Raw genomic sequence first — 5,306 nt, 5'->3', positions numbered from 1 at the left:
AGCGTCAACTAAAAAAAACGTAAAATGTAATTAAAACCTTTGTACATACATAATTTTCTCAATATTCGATTGAATCCACCACAAACACAAAATATCCAATGTTGAAACAAAAGTAAATAAATATGTTCTCATTAAATTCCTAACTTACTATATTGTAAACATCTACAGTTGACAATATCATTAAAACAAATTAAAATGATAGAAAGTGGAGACATTTCTGCAGGGAGGATCAAGGTTTAAAACACACACTGTTATTTACTCAACAAGTCACAGTTATCCTTGTTTTATTTATGTTGCTGTTTTTTTTTTCTCCCATTGGTCAATACACAGTAATAAGCCTTAGTTTTACAGTATAATGTATGGTTTTCGGATTCTGGCCGACAGCCAGAGCTACGGCAATTGAAATAGAATTCAGCCAAAACACGGCAGACAAGTCAGGCATGTTTGGAATGAGTCCACAACACTCCTGATTGGTTAATATAAACGTCATCGAAGAAACCTGCCAATGAGAACTGTCCGCGCCTGTCATTCACATTTGAAACATCCACGTCAGTTTGAGTGGGTCTCCTCCTGCAAGCTACAGCTGTCTGTCTGTATGTCTGCTGCAGGATTTTATGGATTTATATCGGGATCGTTTTACACTTTAAATATGAGCATCGGGACGTCAACAAAGAACAGAAGACTTGAGATCTGGTGAGTCCTGCAACTGTAATGGAGTTAAATATGTATTTAGATAATCCTAAGTTTGTGAATGTTTTATTTTGTATTTAAGGTTACATTTCTTCTTCTAGTTAGCTGAGTTTCTTCCCGTTAAGTTGGTATTCATCATTAATAGGTTGTTAAATGTTAAGAAGCCCTGACATGCTGTTTCTTGCAAGATGTTGCGCCCGGAAAACCTGGCTTAACAGGTGGCTGCTAACGTTAGCTTACAGCTTATTGCAATGCTGCCCCCACCCTCTCGTCTCCAACACGGGAGAATTACACATAAACATGCAGCGGGGTGTCACAATGTTGTCGCCAAGTTTAATGTAAAGTTTCACAGCTTTCTTATAGCGGAATCTAGTTTGTTAATGTTCAGTAACAGCTAGCATAGCATAAACAGCTAACCGCTAACGTTTGGCTAACTTGCTAGTTAGCTCTGCTCTATATATTACAAGCTAACATGACTAGCTAATGTCACACTGTGTGAACTAAAATACTTGTTGTATTACTACATCATACATGCTTGGTCCAAATCACTGCTAAAATTAATTATTTTTGAAAATGTATAGTAAAGAAACACTCAGCCATGCATGAAATAACATAGCAAAAAGAATACGGGTAATGTTTGACCCATGTTGTGCCTTAGAAGTGTAGTGATACAAACATGATTTTTATTCAAAAAGTAAGAAAGGGAAAAATACAAATTGGTGTTGATCCAAAACAGGTTAATTGAGGAATACCTGGAATCCTGAATGGTTAAAGTAATTTATTGCAAAGATATTTACAATTAAAACTAATTCGGGTCACTTTTGACACATGTTGGTTGTATGGTGTTGTGTAAGAAAGGGTTAACATGACGGCTGTGATGTTCACTCTTTTGACAGAGCACCAGTGGACAGCGAGGACTATGGAAGAGAAGATGTGATGGCTTTGTGTGGAAAGCTGCTGACGCCAGCCTGTGTCCCTCATCAGTCTCTCCAGGCAGCACCCAGCTATTCTTCCATCTTGGAGATGAAAAGACTTTGATATGTGAGTAATAACTAACTTGTGTCTAACATAGTATTGAATGTGGTTTAGTAAAGTATTTAAAAATACCCCACATTGTACATGTACAGGACAATCAGACCTTGTTCAACAAAGATCATAAGACAATTGTTTTGTCTTTTGAGGTACATCCGCAGCAGAGAGTCTGAGTTTGAAGAAAGCACTAACATTTTATTTAGTGTTGTTTAATCAATCAATATTTACTGGTCTTGAATTTCCTCACTGGATTACAAAATGCTTGAATCTTATTGTACAGGGACATTATGCAGATTTAATCACCTGAAGATGAAAATATAGATTCATCGATATGTACCATTTTAAGGAAATAGACTGTTATGCAGCTTTCACACCAGCGCTTTTCAGTTTCTAGCTCCGAGCGGGAGCTTTTCTGGTTCAGCTCCGGTTTCCCTTTTCAGCTCCCGCTCTGTTCACACCGCCCACTGGCGCTCCAGAGCTGCCCCTGCTGCGTCATGACGTCACCGTTTACATCGCTGATTTGCTCCCCAACGGCAGCCATTACGGCGCTCACAACAACAACAACTGCGTCGGGTCGATGATCGTGTTGCTTTTAATCACATGAAGCCAGAATAAATTGAATAACGACTTCTCCAACCTTATACTTTTCTCCAGAGTGCCGTGGTTCATTGTTTATTAATGTGTTTCTGCAGCATTTACCGACCGCTGCAGTGCAGCTCTTCCACAGGAGTTTAATCTCCCGTTAGCTCCCGGTTAGCTCACACTGCAGCGGCCGCTCTAAAGTATCCACTGTCCGACTCACACAAGCAGCTGATGCATATCCCCAGTTCCCTTAGCCTAAGTGAATGTGTGTCAGTCTGAATTGACGCTGTTTGGCATCACAACGCTGTTATGAAAGTTTCTCTGGTATCAAACGGGTGATGTTGGCATAGCAACCGAAGCTAAACTGACTACTTGCATCCGATAGCTGCAATAATACAAAACAACACGTCTGCCTCTCTCCACAATGATCGATAACAGCGAACGGATGGTCAAAGTAAGGTACAAATAAACAGAATCACACGAAGCCTGGTTAGTGTTGCCTGACTTTATAAAGTGTGTTTATAGGCACTACTGCTTGTAGGCAGGCATGATAGTCGACCCATGTTCAGGGGAGTTGGGTTTAGTTTCCTGCATGCCTCGACGTAAGAGAGACGTAAGCGACGTCGCCTCTTAGCTCCAAAGCTCTTGCCTCTGGACTAGGGGTGCAACAACTAATCGACTTAATCGATTAAAATCGATTACCAAATTAGTTGCCAACTAATTCAGTCGTCGATTCGTTGGTGACGTCATCACGTGTGTTTTACACCCCGTTAAGCTCTAACTTTATTGGTCTTTGTATCGGTACTGGAGACATTTAAAAAAGATATGTCATGTATTATTGCTACAAAGACATTATATCGCAGTCTTAGTGTCGCCAACTCGTTTCTAATATGCAAAAAGACAAACAAATGCGTCTATGATGTATTTTCGATCTTTCTCTCCCCCGCCTGCTTGCGAGGGGGCGGGGCAGTTTACACACGGGCAGCTGCAACATGCAGCAACACACACACGTGGGAGATGGCGGAGAGAACGCGCTCCGAGGTGGTTAAACTTTACCCGTCTCGATGTGGAGAATGCTCGTTACCAAAAGTGGAATAAGAGTTTAGCATGTAAGGGCGGTAACACGAGCTATTTGTCTAAACATTTAGCAAAAGTGCTCCACATCCAGACGGAGGAATGCACCGGGTTCGACTGTCTTTCTAGTAGCTCTGTAGCCCCGTCCACAGTAACGTGTCCACGTCAGGTATGCTAGCAGCAACACACGGAGCTAACTACATTATACAAACATAATGATTAGAGGTAACAGAGTTATTTGCGAACTTTTGGTGACAGAGCCTTCAGTGTGGCATCTCCCAACCTCTGGAACTCTCTCCCCCCCGAAATCCGCAGCGCCCCAACCCTGGACATTTTCAAAAAAGCCCTCAAAACGCACCTTTTTACCAAGGCTTTCCCCACTGTATAGTTAGTTTAATAGGTTTATTTGTCTGCTACTTCCCCCCCCCACCCCCTTAACCTGTCTGCCTTTTTTCCCCTACTCCCCCCCCCTACCCGACTTGTAAAGCGACCTTGGGTTTCCTGAAAGGCGCTATAAAAATATTATATATTATTATTATTTAGTTTGTTAAAGTTTCAGCTATTCTTATATTTACAGTTGTGTCATCAGATTATTTAATACGATTTGTTAAAACACTGTTGTTTCTTTTGATGTGAAATATTATTTATTTAATTTGAATAAAAAGCAATGTTAGTTTTGTTCACAATTTAAGTTATTTCAATAATATATTTATTTTGGAATCAAGTATTCATCTTTATTGTCTTCATTGTTAGTTTCCACATGCCTAAAACAACCTCAAGCTAAATCTAAAAGTTGATGGCTAAATAAGAGCGTTTGAGAAATTGTGCAAGGCATACAGTAATAGTCCGAATAGTCGATTAATCGTTTCATTAATCGATAGATTAATCGATGATCAAATTAGTCGTTTGTTGCAGCCCTACTCTGGACCGACAATTTTTTGGAGCTGGAAATGAAGCGGATTCCGGAGCTAAGAGCCGGCGCCGCTGCGGTGTGAACAGGAAAACCCGGCGCTTTTCAGGCTCTAGCTCCGAGCCGGAGCTGAAAAGGCGCTGGTGTGAAAGGGGCATTAGTGGTATTGACCGAAGCTCCACAGCTGTAGCTAGGCGCTGCTAATGAAAACTCAAGTGCTCAATTTGTTGGTTTTTCTTTATTATTAAGAATTGAGCAAGCATATCTTCCTCTTCGAAATCCCAGTTGTACTTCGCTAACACGTAGTGCCTGGGAGGGTGTGTTTGATTGTTCCCACCCTTACCTCACTTATGGACTAGGTCATGTTAGACAAGCAATCCAGTGGTTAGTTTTAGGGTCACCTCCATTGTTTTATTTTTTATTTATTCACTTTAAGAGAAAGGGATTTCAGAAACAAGTCTCACAAGTTTGTCTCGAGGTAAAATTAACAAAAGCTAACTGTTGTTAGACTATGTTCCCCCCTTCTAAACTTATGAAATAATCAATGCCCTGATAATAACATCCATCATTATGGTTTACTAATAGTTATCACTTCACTTCCTCCTCCAGCACCTGGACACAGCAGGAACCTACGCCAGGATCCTGTTTGTGGACTTCAGCTCTGCCTTCAACACAACCCTCTGGCTGGAGGCTGCGCACCATCAGGACCAGAACCTCTCTCCCTCAGGACCAGAACCTCTCTCCATCAGGACCAACACCTCTCTCCATCAGGACCAGCACCTCTCTCCATAAGGACCAGAACCTCTCTCCATCAGGACCAGAACCTCTCTCCATCAGGACCAACACCTCTCTCCATCAGGACCAGAACCTCTCTCCATCAGGACCAACACCTCTCTCCATCAGGACCAGAACCTCTCTCCATAAGGACCATAACCTCTCTCCATCAGGACCATAACCTCTCTCCATCAGGACCAGAACCTCTCTCCATCAGGACCAGAACCTCTCTCCATCAGGACCA

At 41.7% G+C, this 5,306-nt stretch overlaps 1 long non-coding RNA gene across 1 annotated transcript; it reads left to right on the top strand.

Annotated features, from left to right (window-relative positions):
- The first annotated feature begins 648 nt into the window (after window positions 1–648).
- On the top strand, window positions 649–5,034 carry LOC139436008 (uncharacterized). Its single transcript, XR_011645206.1, has 3 exons — window positions 649–693; window positions 1,587–1,731; window positions 4,898–5,034. It is a non-coding gene; the product is annotated as an uncharacterized lncRNA (long non-coding RNA).
- The last annotated feature ends 272 nt before the right edge of the window (window positions 5,035–5,306 follow it).

This window comes from Pseudochaenichthys georgianus, chromosome 21, assembly GCF_902827115.2.
Source record: "Pseudochaenichthys georgianus chromosome 21, fPseGeo1.2, whole genome shotgun sequence".
Classification (NCBI taxonomy): domain Eukaryota; kingdom Metazoa; phylum Chordata; class Actinopteri; order Perciformes; family Channichthyidae; genus Pseudochaenichthys; species Pseudochaenichthys georgianus.
This window is presented reverse-complemented; position numbering and strand designations above follow the sequence as displayed.